Below are 11,784 nucleotides of genomic sequence, written 5' to 3'. Positions count from 1 at the left end.
AGTAACTTCGAGGAGTCAACACAGATGGTCAGTGGCGATGCCGCCATCATCAGCCTCACCATCCCGCTGCTTGGCCTGTTGAAAAACTCTCTGATCAGCATGAAGTCGGAAGCTTTGCGCTCGTCACAAGAGACGGGGGAAGAAGATTCCCTTGTTGATAGCCAAAGAACCCTCAGGTCTGTTTCTCAGCGCATATCGGAGGAGGTGGAGGAGGATGAGGAGGAAGAGGAGGAGAATGTTGGCGAGACACAAGAGGGGACCATTGTTGAGTCCTTCACTGTTCAGCGTGTATGGGCAGAAGAAGAGGAGTTGGAGGAGTTGGAGGAGGAGGAAATGGACAGTCAGGCCAGTGAGGGGAGTGAATTCTTGCGCGTTGGTACTCTGGCGCATATGGCAGATTTCATGCTAGGCTGCCTATCCCGTGACCCTCGCGTTCAAAGAATTTATTCCAGCACCGATTACTGGGTATTCACTCTCCTGGACCACGGTACAAGCAAAATCTTTCCACTCTCATCCCTGGAGAGGAAAGGAGTGTGAGAATGCATGAATACCAGCAGGCCCTGGTGCACAAGCTGAAACAGTATTTCCCTTCTGACAGCGCTAGCGGCAGAGTGCGTAGTTCTGCGGGACAAGTAGCGAGGGAGAGTAGGCGAGCAGGCATCTTGTCCAGCACTGGCAAGGGTACGCTTTACAAGGCTTTTGCCAGCTTTATGTCACCCCAGCAAGACACTGTCACCTGTCCCCAGTCTCGGCAGAGTAGGGCTGATCTTTACAGAAAGATGGTGAGGGAGTACGTAGCTGACCATACCATCGTCCTAAATGATCACACAACTCCCTACAACTACTGGGTTTCAAAGCTGGACATGTGGCACGAACTGGCGCTGTACGCCTTGGAGGTTCTTGCCTGCCCTACCGCTAGCGTGTTGTCCGAGCGGGTTTTCAGTGCAGCTGGTGGCATCATCACCGATAAGCGTATACGCCTGTCGACTGACAGCGCTGACAGGCTGACGCTATGCATTTAATTTTTCTGGAGGGCCAGCTACCTGCTCCTCTGGTTTGAAAACTTTTTTGGACTGCCACATACAGGCACTATCCAAATTAAATTGTCTCCATAGCAGCCTCCACACGTTGTCTCCATTGCTACCTCCAAAAGTCGTCCATATAGCTGCCTCCATACATCGTCCCCTTATCAAACGAGGTGTGTCAGGCAGAAATTTGGGTTGTTTTCATGGATTCCACATCAAAGTTGTTAACTTTGTCGCCACCCTGCTGTGTTATCCACAAAATATACTGGCAAACTTTTACGATTAACCGATATTATTTCAGCGCTTCTTGCGCATCTGTTGATTACACTGCTGTGTAATCCACAAAATATACTGCCAAACTTTTACCATTTACGGATATTATTTCAGCGCTTCTTGCGCATCTGTTTACATTCCCCTCACCCGCCATATCCCAAACTTATAAGAACGCTACTACACTTAACTTGGTGGAGGCTGGGACCGAGTCTGACCCTGGGGCTGGTCATATACTGCCAACGCCGAGGATTGCGGGGCCTACCTCGGTCCAGGTCTCAAAGGCCTACTATACCTCCTCCTCCTCCCACCCCTCCTCCACCTCCTCCTCCTCCGAATTACCATCCGTGGGCATGGTGCCATCAGTCGGTAGCTCTAGGCACAGCAGCAGTGCCATCGCTAAGCGACAGCAGTCGGTGCTCAAACTGCTGAGCCTAGGCGATAAAAGGCACACCGCCCAAGAGCTATTACAGGGCATTCCACATCAAACTTGTTAACTTTGTCGCCACCCTGCTGTGTAATCCACAAAATATACTGGCAAACTTTTATCATTTACCGATATTATTTCAGCGCTTCTTGCGCATCTGTTTACATTCCCCTCACCCGCCATATCCCAAACTTATAAGAACGCTACTACACTTGATCTTATACAAAAGGTTCTTAGAAGTGCTGTTTGGGGAGTAGCCTAGAGACAGGGGCTTGGATTGGCGAAAGCTCGCCTGGCAGCGGAGCGCCAGCTCCATTCCAAGATCCAACTAACATAGTTTTAACTGCAGCACCTTTAATCTACTACTAGTTCACTGCCCCAATACATCGTCCCCTTATCAAACGAGCTGTGTCAGGCAGAATTTTCAGGTGTTTCACCAGATACATAGTGGAACTCAGCGCGTCTGTCGCCGCCATGCTGGAGACCTGCAGTTGCAATCATAGAAGCGCAATATGGATGCCCCATACTGTCGCTCTTAATCATGGAAGTCCTCTCCATGGCTGCCTCCAAATGTCGTCCCCTTATCAAACGAGCTGTGTCAGGCTCATTTTTCGGGTGTTTCACCAGATACGTTATGGAACTTGGTCACTATGTCGCCACCATGCTGTGTTATCGACTAAATATACCGTCAACCTTTTGTTCACAGAGGAAATCATTTCAGCGTTTCTTGCTCACCTCCTTTGGTTCCTCTCTGCCACCCATTGGTTTGAAGCCTGAGTCCATTTAGGGTATGTCGCCATGCCACTCTCTAGCCTGCCGCTGCTGCCGCTGCCTCTGCTTGCCGTCCCCTATAGTGTCAGGGTCAATTATTGGATGTTTTAGATGCTATCTAGCTTCATTCTGTCACTCTGTCATGGCCATGCTGTTGCCCATAATTTTGGCATAATGGTGCGTTTAAGCAGCCTCAGAGGCATCCATGCATGCTGCCCCTGCTGTTTCCTGTCCATTTCCGTGGTGTTTCCATCCTTTTCTGAGGTTTCCAGTTGTTTGGCCAAGCTTCCCTGTGCAGAGCCTTGGTCCCCTTGAAAAATGCTCGAGTCTCCCATTGACTTCAGTGGGGCTCGTTATTCGAGACAAGCACTCGAGCATCGGGAAAAGTTTGTCTCGAATAACGAGTACCCGAGCATTTTAGTGCTCGCTCATCTCTAGTTGTGATTGTTCACAAATGTCTATGAAAAATCTTATGGCTGGACCGCTTAGAATTGTTGAGTTGTCTTACTGGGTTTTCAATGTAGATTTTCTCTGATTTCTCAGGAACAATGTTGTAGAAATGTAGAAATGTTTTTCCACTAACGAAAAGTAAATAGAAAAAGCAGGGCGGGGATTAATGACCATTACATATAAAAACTGGTCAGTGCCAGTATGTAGGGCATGTTAAAAAATAAAGCAGTGTTCTCAATGGTTACTACAATATATAATTAAAAAGAAATATAAATATATAAATATATAAAAACAGTCACTAATGGCGGTTAATCCTGTAACGGAAAAATGTGTCCAAATGTCCAAATCTCCACTTTCTTGCCTGTTTTGCAACATAAAAATTTTTATAAAAAGTGATCAAACGGTTGCACAGTTCCCAAAATGTATACACTAACCAAATATTGCAAAACTAGAGGAAAACACATATACCCTATCTCATAAAAAATAAATGTTTTATTTGGAAAGGTTAAAAATTACAATTCATAAAAAACCAAGATGACTGACCACATAAATAGACGCTCACAGTGATATTGTAAAATTTAAGCAAGTCAGTCACTATGCTTAGACTAAATATATATAGAACTAAAATATCAAAACTTACATATGTTGTATCAAAGCTAAATAGCAAATGTGCTATCAATACATCCCGTAGGTCTCACAAAGTTCATGAATCACAGTCTAAAGTATGCACCCACATCTTCATAACAATATGAGATAAGACAATGGGGTCTGCATACCACACCATCACTACAATTTACCACTTAATAATAGATATTACAATATATCACAATGCACTGTGAAATGATGTTTACCAGTTCTGTGGATACATGGGGAGGGATCACTTCTGAAGCCCCCGTTTTCGGTTCTATAGTAACTAGAAACATGCCACACAGATCACATCAGGCTTATGAGCTACAGCACCGGATATACAGGCAGCTAAAACATAGTTGAAAATACAAGCTGAGATCTAAACAAAGAGGGCAAATTCTTGACATTCCACATCTTGACAGTCACCAGAGTACACCTAGCTAAAAAATGGAAATCTATCTCCCCCTTTTACTTAGGGAGATTGTGCAGGGTATACAATTCAGCGCAACTATGGAAAAACTTATTGCAACCAGAACGAGCTCATTACCTACATACACTGGTACATGGGCCGAATGGCATGCATACTACACATCCAACCCTCCTAGGTAGATGAGACTTTAAGCTTCACAAACCTCACTTAACGTGTTCTCTTATGTACTTTGGTGCTACACATATGCTATTTATTGAATCATACCCCATGACAGACTCATCAATGAGTCCAACAGCGGCATAGCTAATGGGTGGAAGCATACAGGAACATGTTACTGTTATGGTTATTGTTAACTGTTAATATTGTGGTTATTGCTATTGTTACCCCCTCTTCTGATATGTACACTCTTCTCCTACCTCTTCCTGTCCCCCTTTTCCCTCCCTTTTCCTTCCCTCCCCTTCCACTTGAGATTTGTATTACTGCATTATTATTTGCACCGATGCAATCCGGTTACCCCGTGGGTTCACTGGGATTTTTTACTCCCTGTACTGTATAATTGTGTTTAAAAAAAAACAATAAAAACATTATTTTAATGCGTGACGTCACCTCGTTCTCCCATGTTTCTAGCATGGAAGAGGGAGGTGCAGGCAGGGCAGATTCCAGCCTTTTTGTTGCCTGAGGTGAAAAATGTAATGCTGCCCCCCCGCCCGCACTCTATACCCTGATCCCCTTAATATTCAGCCCATTTAATTTATAGACACAAAAGGAAAATGCTTCTCTGCAGTCCCATAGAGTTTGTAGAAAAATGTTTTTATAAAAATTGGCTGGACCATTATACCAGGTCTTATACCTCTTTTGTCACCCCCACCCCATCTTTATAGACTGTAAGCTCTTGCGAGCAATCCTATTGTATTATATGACTGTTGTTACTCTGTAATGTCTTATTTTATTTGTATATGTTCACAGCAATTTGTAAAGCGCTACGAAACCTGATAACGCTATATAAATAAAGATTATTATTATCTACAAACTTATCAGAATATGTGGATAACCCACACAGTGCCAGGGGCTCACTGATGCTGACGCTGTCTCACACACTCTGAGTAGTCACTTATAGTATAGTGTCACATGGATAACAACTGACCACCACATATAACGTCCCGTATATGTGACATATATAGTCCCATGATCAAATTATGGTACATATATAGGAACCCCAGTTTATTAAATATATTGGACTACCCTTAACTGATTACATGCAGCAACCCTAATTAACCCCTAATTAATTATAAAAGAGGCTTTTATATTCTGTTTTAAAACCCAGTGCAAATGCATCAGGAGAAACGCATCACCAAATGCATACATATGTAAGTTCTTTATATAAATTTCAACATGTGTCTTGGCCTTCAACATTAGTAATAATTATTAACAATGCAAGACACATTACCATACTTTTTACAAAACTAATATGCATTTGGTAATGTGTTTTGTCTGATGTGTTCGCAATGTATTTTAAAACACATGGTGGCAGATTTATCAATTGTCTGAAAGTCAGAATATTTCCAGTTGCCCATGGAAACCAATCACAGCTCAGCTTTCATTTCACCAGTGCTCATGAATATTTTAAAGGGGAGCTGTGATTGGTTGCCATGGGCAACTGGAAATATTCTGACTTTCAGATACCTGATAAATCTGCCCCACGATGTGAGCAGCCTCATTAATATACTGGGGCAGATTTACTTACCTGGTCCTGTCGCGATCCAGCGGCGCGTTCTCCGTCGAGGATTCGGTTTCAGCCGGGATTCACTAAGATAGTGCGCCCGATGTCCACCAGGTGTCACTGCTGCGCTGGAGTTCACCAAGCTATCCTGGGTGCCGGTAAGCGCGTGTCAAGCGACACTTTTTTAAAAAAATATGGCGTTTTTTCCGAATCCATCGGGTTTTTCCGACGGCCAAGCCCCCGATGCATGCATGCCGGCGCCGATGCGACACAATCCGATCGCGTGCACCTAAAACCCGGGGCAATTCAGGGAAAAACGGCACGAATAGGTAACATTCGCGAGACCCGATGAAAAATAGCAACTCGGGCCCTTAGTAAATGACCCCCATTGTGTCTTCTTATTATTTTATACCACCCCTTTTATATACAGTTCCACTATTTTATATATACAGCCCCCTTAAAATATATATATATGTATTTACAGCCCCTCTAATTTATTTATATACTACCCCCTCTAGTTGACTTATTGTCCACCATAGCAGTAATAGAAATAGCCCCCACACTAGTAATATATATATATATATATATATATATATATATATATATACACTCACCGGCCACTTTATTAGGTACACCATGCTAGTAACGGGTTGGACCCCCTTTTGCCTTCAGAACTGCCTCAATTCTTAGTGGCATAGATTTAACAAGGTGCTAGAAGCATTCCTCAGAGATTTTGGTCCATATTGACATTGCAACACCCTCGCCGATGCAATGGCGAAGGAGTGTTTGCGAATACGTCCCACCTGCATGTAACCACATTACACTACATGGGCCTGATAGGACATAGGGGATATTGCAGTGGTGAATCCTGCCTGGCAAGGCAGAAGTTAAGTATTTTGTATGATGCAAGATGCTATTATCCAATGATCTGTGTTACATCCTGTCCTCTGTAAGCTGAGATGTGATTGGAGGAGCAGCCACCACCTGACCAGAGGGGAAGTAATAAAACCCCTGGCCAGGAATGTTCTAGAGAGAATTCTCTCAAGAGGGAGAGAAGAGAGAATTCTAGTATGTCTTTCTAGGAGCTTAGAAGCCAGGAAGAGCTTAGAATCCTAGAGATTCAGTAAGTGAGTGAGTGAGCAATTTCTGTCTAGCCCATACCAGAGCAGGAGGAGCCTAGCCCCTGCCTCTGAAGAGTGGAGCAAGAAGACTAGAGTTAGTATAGTGAGGAAAGGGGTATCATCTTACCTTTAAAGGTGATACCTGAAGCCCTACAGGACAAGCTGAAGCTTCCTACCAGGACACAGCTGCCTCCCAGCCTGCCCTCTACATCCAGGCTGGTGAACTATCTCCTGAGGCTCCCTCCAAAAGCATCTCAGCACTCCATCTACCTGTTAAAGGCACGTTGCTGCGGTTCCTGTCGGTTCAAATAAAGAACTGTAATTTGTTTTCTTCAACTTCTGTCTCCGTCTGGTCCCTGCTAATACAGCTGCCATCATCACAGGCACCCTGTCCACCACACAGAGACTAATACTCTAGACACCAAAGGGTTGTCCCAGGGAGATCCGCTATAGCAGCCTCTCCCTCATCATTTCTTGCCAACACCACCCTGCTGGAGACCTGCCAGGCTGTAGGACAGCCCTCCGGTTCCCCCATAACAAGCACCGTGACACAAGCGTGCTTAGGCCGCAACCGCCAGCCACTCAGGTACTGCGGGCCCCGGCTGACTCCAGGCCCCGAGAACAGGCTAGGCCCCGGTGGGGATGTTGCAAGTGGCGTCACGAACAGGATTGATACTTCTGTGCCTTATTACGGCATTAAAGACTTTCCTTTATTAAAAAGACTGTGCTGCCTAACCCTGCTGCCATTCGGGTTTAGGCCCAAACATTGAACTGTGTTACTGCTGCCACGTGCTGTCGAGCACCGCTCCAGCACTCAGGAGGTTAATCTCTGCAAAGACTGTGTCCGCTCTGCTACATCCGGCGCAGCCGCGCCTGAAGATTTACCTCGGAGGCATGTGGCGCAGCAAGTATTTCCAGCCCGCCAAATCCTCACTGGCGGGAACTCCAGAGGCGTCATTAGGCTCCTCCCCCTGCGCGAGTGGCGCGAAGCACCGTGGAGGAGGAGCTGGAGCGTGTGCGGCCGGCAACGAAGAGGGTTAATCGGCCATCTTGGATTTTGGCGCAGGCCGCGCCTGAAGCCTGCCAGCAGTGTGCGCCTCATCCGGAGTTCCGGCGCATGTGTCCTGCGACTGGAGAACACCGCTGAGCATCACTGAGCCCTGCTGCCTGCCGGACATCGGGAACGGAGACCTTCGTGCACCGGAGCTGTCCTGTCACCGCGGCTGATCCTGAGTGAGTACCACTGGGGAAGTTAAAGGGGGGTAGAAATTGTTTCCGACGCTAGGTTATCGGCTCACCTCCCAGGGAATAGTGACTGTGTCTTAAAGTGCCCACGTCCCATTCTAGCCATCGCCCATAGCAACGGACATTGTGTAACCCTGCAGACTTCCCTCAGCTAGGCCAGTCATGTCCGCCCAGGACGAAGATACGGGACTGGAGCAAGTCCCGTCTCCTGGTCCCTCTTCAGGGTACCGGAGCATGTTAAGTCCTCCAGAGAGTCCCTTCAACCCTGCTACAGCTAGTGTCCCTGGGACTCCCACCATGATGCCTCTGACTATGCCCTACTATCTGGGGGCCCCCTGGTTACCCTACTACGAGGGAGAATCACATACTCTCCCTGAATTCAGGGACAAGTTGTTAGCCTTGCTCCCGTTCACAGAGGAACAGAAAGTGGGCATCCTCATCGGGCAGTTGAAAGGACCCGCTCTCCGGGAAGTCAAGTCTTGGCCCCGAGAACAGTGTCAGAATGTGGTCCAAATTCTTGATAGGCTACGCAACACCTTTGACAAGTGTACCGTCTCCGAGTTGAAGCAGAAATTCTTCGGGAAAAGACAGAAGCCCCAAGAGTCCCTCCGAGACTTTGCCCTCTCCCTACAGGAGACATGGAAGGCCATCACCTGCCTTGAGCCCAAAGACGCTGAAACCTCTGATCAAACCTTAAGGGAACAATTTATTAATGGACTTGTTGATAGAAATCAAAGGTGTCAACTAAAGATCATCTCTTCTCAACATGCCCAGGCCTCTTTCCTTGAGTTTAAGGAAATTGCCATTGACATATTAGGAGACCGACCACCTACTGGACCGCAGAAAGAGCCTGAATCCGTGGAAATGGAAGAATCTGCTCTCGCTTGCCATCCCACGCAGTCAGCATCACCTACTCCTGCGGCTACGGAAGTTACTGGCATAACAGGACCGGTCCCTAATCTGGCGGACGCCCTGCATCAAATCCTCGATCGGTTGACCCAGTTGGAAGTAACTGTCTCCGCTATGAGGAGGAAACCTCCAGAGAACCCGGTACGGTCAGCTACTTCTCGTGAATCTCCGACTAAACAACGCCCAAAAGAAGCGAAGTCGTTAAGCACCTGGAGTCAGAAGAAACCCCGCCAGCGGTGCAGCTACTGCCATAAATATGGGCATGAAGAGAATGGTTGTCGTCAGTTAAACGACAAACCCTTGGAGCTAAGGGACGACCTCCAAGGGAAGAACTTGTAAGTCCCCGAGATGCTAACTGGATGCCCAGGTTCGTGGGGACTCGCCCCATGGTTCATGTAACCATCAATGGAGTTACCCTACCAGCCTTAATTGATACCGGCTCTCAAGTGACCACCCTCCGGAGTGCTGCCTTCGAGAAATGCCGAGGAGGAGCATCCTTAGTCCAGCCTCCAAAGGCTTACTTGAACATTATTGCTACGAACGGGAAACCCGTACCCATCCGCGGCTACTAGGAGCCCACGCTAACCATTGGAGACACTGAGTTAACCAGACAGGGCGTAGTGGTGACACGAGTGCCCGAAAACGGTAACTTCTCCCTGGTACTGGGTACCAATGTCCTCCGCAACTGCTACCCTGAAGTGCTGAAGGCTCTCCACGACTCCCTGCCAACAGTGCCCAACGGTTCCCGGAAGGTAATTCAGGAGACTATGCAGGTTCTAGCGGCGCAACAGAAGTTTGCTGGCCCTAATGGTGAAATCTGCAGAGCCCGGATCAAGGATCCCCAACCTGTCCGCCTTCAACCTGGGACTGAGACGCTAGTATGGTGTCGAGCCTGCATGGGCATCCAAGGTCAAGACTACCAGACGATAGTAGAACCTCTACCAGCTGATGAAGACCTGCCCATTCTAGCCGCCAGGAGCCTAGTCACTGTATCCCGAGGACAAGTACCCATTCGATTACTAAATGTGGGAGACTCCCCAGTGGATCTGAGAAAGTACCAAGCCGTAGCCACTCTCTTCAGTGTCCATCCTGAAGACTTGGTGGAAACCTCTCTGTCTGCCTCCCAACAGTTGGAACTGAAGCAAAGTGCTGAAGGTGAGCCTGCCGAGCAATCCTGGTGGCTTGAGCTCAATATTGGAGACGACGATTTTACTCCTGCAGACCAAGTACAAGGTGTCCTGGATGTCGTCATGAAGCACCACCGGGCCTTCAGCAAACACCCACTGGATTTTGGGCAGACTACTCTGATCCAACACACCATCCCTACTGGCTCTCATCCTCCTATCAAGGAACGATACCGGCCCATACCTCCAGCCCGCTACCAAGAGGTGAAGAAGCTGGTACAAGAGATGAAGACAGCCAAGGTTATCCGGGAGAGTCACAGCCCATGGGCTGCCCCGCTGGTCCTTGTGAAGAAGAAGGATGGAACCCTTCGATTCTGTGTTGACTATAGGAAGATCAACAATATCACCCACAAGGACGCCTATCCTCTGCCTCGAATCGAGGAATCCCTCGCAGCCCTATGGTCAGCTGCCTACTTCTCTACCCTGGACCTGACCAGTGGCTACTGGCAAGTGGCCATGGCACCAGAAGACAGAGAGAAGATGGCCTTCACCACCCCAATGGGCCTGTTCGAGTTCAACAACATGCCATTCGGGCTATGCAATGCCCCAGGCACATTTCAATGGCTGATGGAGAGATGTTTGGGTCATCGCAACTTCGAGACCGTCCTGCTATATTTGGACGACATCATCATCTACTCCAAGACTTATGAAGACCACCTCCACCATCTGGCTGAAGTCTTCCAAATCCTGACCCAACATGGGTTGAAGGTCAAGCCATCCAAGTGCCACCTGCTACAACCTAGCATCAAGTACCTGGGACATGTGGTGAGCGCTCATGGAATTGAGCCAGATCCAGAGAAGATTGCAGCTGTCCACGACTGGCCTACCCCATCAACCGTACGGGACATCAAAAGCTTCCTGGGATTTGCCAGTTACTACAGGCGTTTCATCCCGAAGTTTGCCCAGCTGGCGGCTCCCCTGCAAGAACTCCTAAGGGGCCTGCCAAAAGAGAGCCAACGTTCCCGAGTATCCATTGAGTGGACGGCCGAACGAGAAGCTGCCTTCCAGATGCTCAAGCAACGGTTGACTGAGCCTCCGGTGTTGGGATATCCAGACTATAGTCTGCCTTTCACCCTATACACTGATGCCAGCAAGCAAGGTCTAGGGGCGGTATTATCCCAGCTCCAAAACGGAACTGAAAGGGTCATAGCCAGCCGTTCCCTCCGAGAACCGGAGCAAAACGACCAGAACTATAGTTCCTTCAAGTTGGAGTTTCTGGCGTTAGTCTGGGCTGTGACCGAAAAGTTCAAGGACTACCTGGCTGCATCATTCTTCACTGTCTTCACAGACAATAATCCCTTGGCGCATCTGAACACCGCTCGTCTTGGAGCATTGGAACAACGGTGGGCCTCCAGACTTGCCAACTTCAACTTTACCATCAAGTACCGGGCTGGTAAGACCAATGACAACGCCGACGCTCTGTCACGTCTCCCTGACCAGTGGGAGGGACCCTCCACGGATGCTCAGTGGGAAGATGTGGAGATGCCAGCGTTCTATGCCCGGTTTGTGCGTCAAGATGCCCAGAGAGTTTATTCCCTACCGACAGAGGCAGCGCCAGCTACTCCTCAAGAAGAGTCAGAGCCCCCTGCGGAAAAGGACCTCTGG

The sequence above is a fragment of the Engystomops pustulosus genome, chromosome 5, assembly GCF_040894005.1.
Source record: "Engystomops pustulosus chromosome 5, aEngPut4.maternal, whole genome shotgun sequence".
In the NCBI taxonomy this organism is placed as follows: domain Eukaryota; kingdom Metazoa; phylum Chordata; class Amphibia; order Anura; family Leptodactylidae; genus Engystomops; species Engystomops pustulosus.
The sequence above is the reverse complement of the archived record's forward strand: the minus strand, read 5'-3'. Positions refer to the sequence as shown.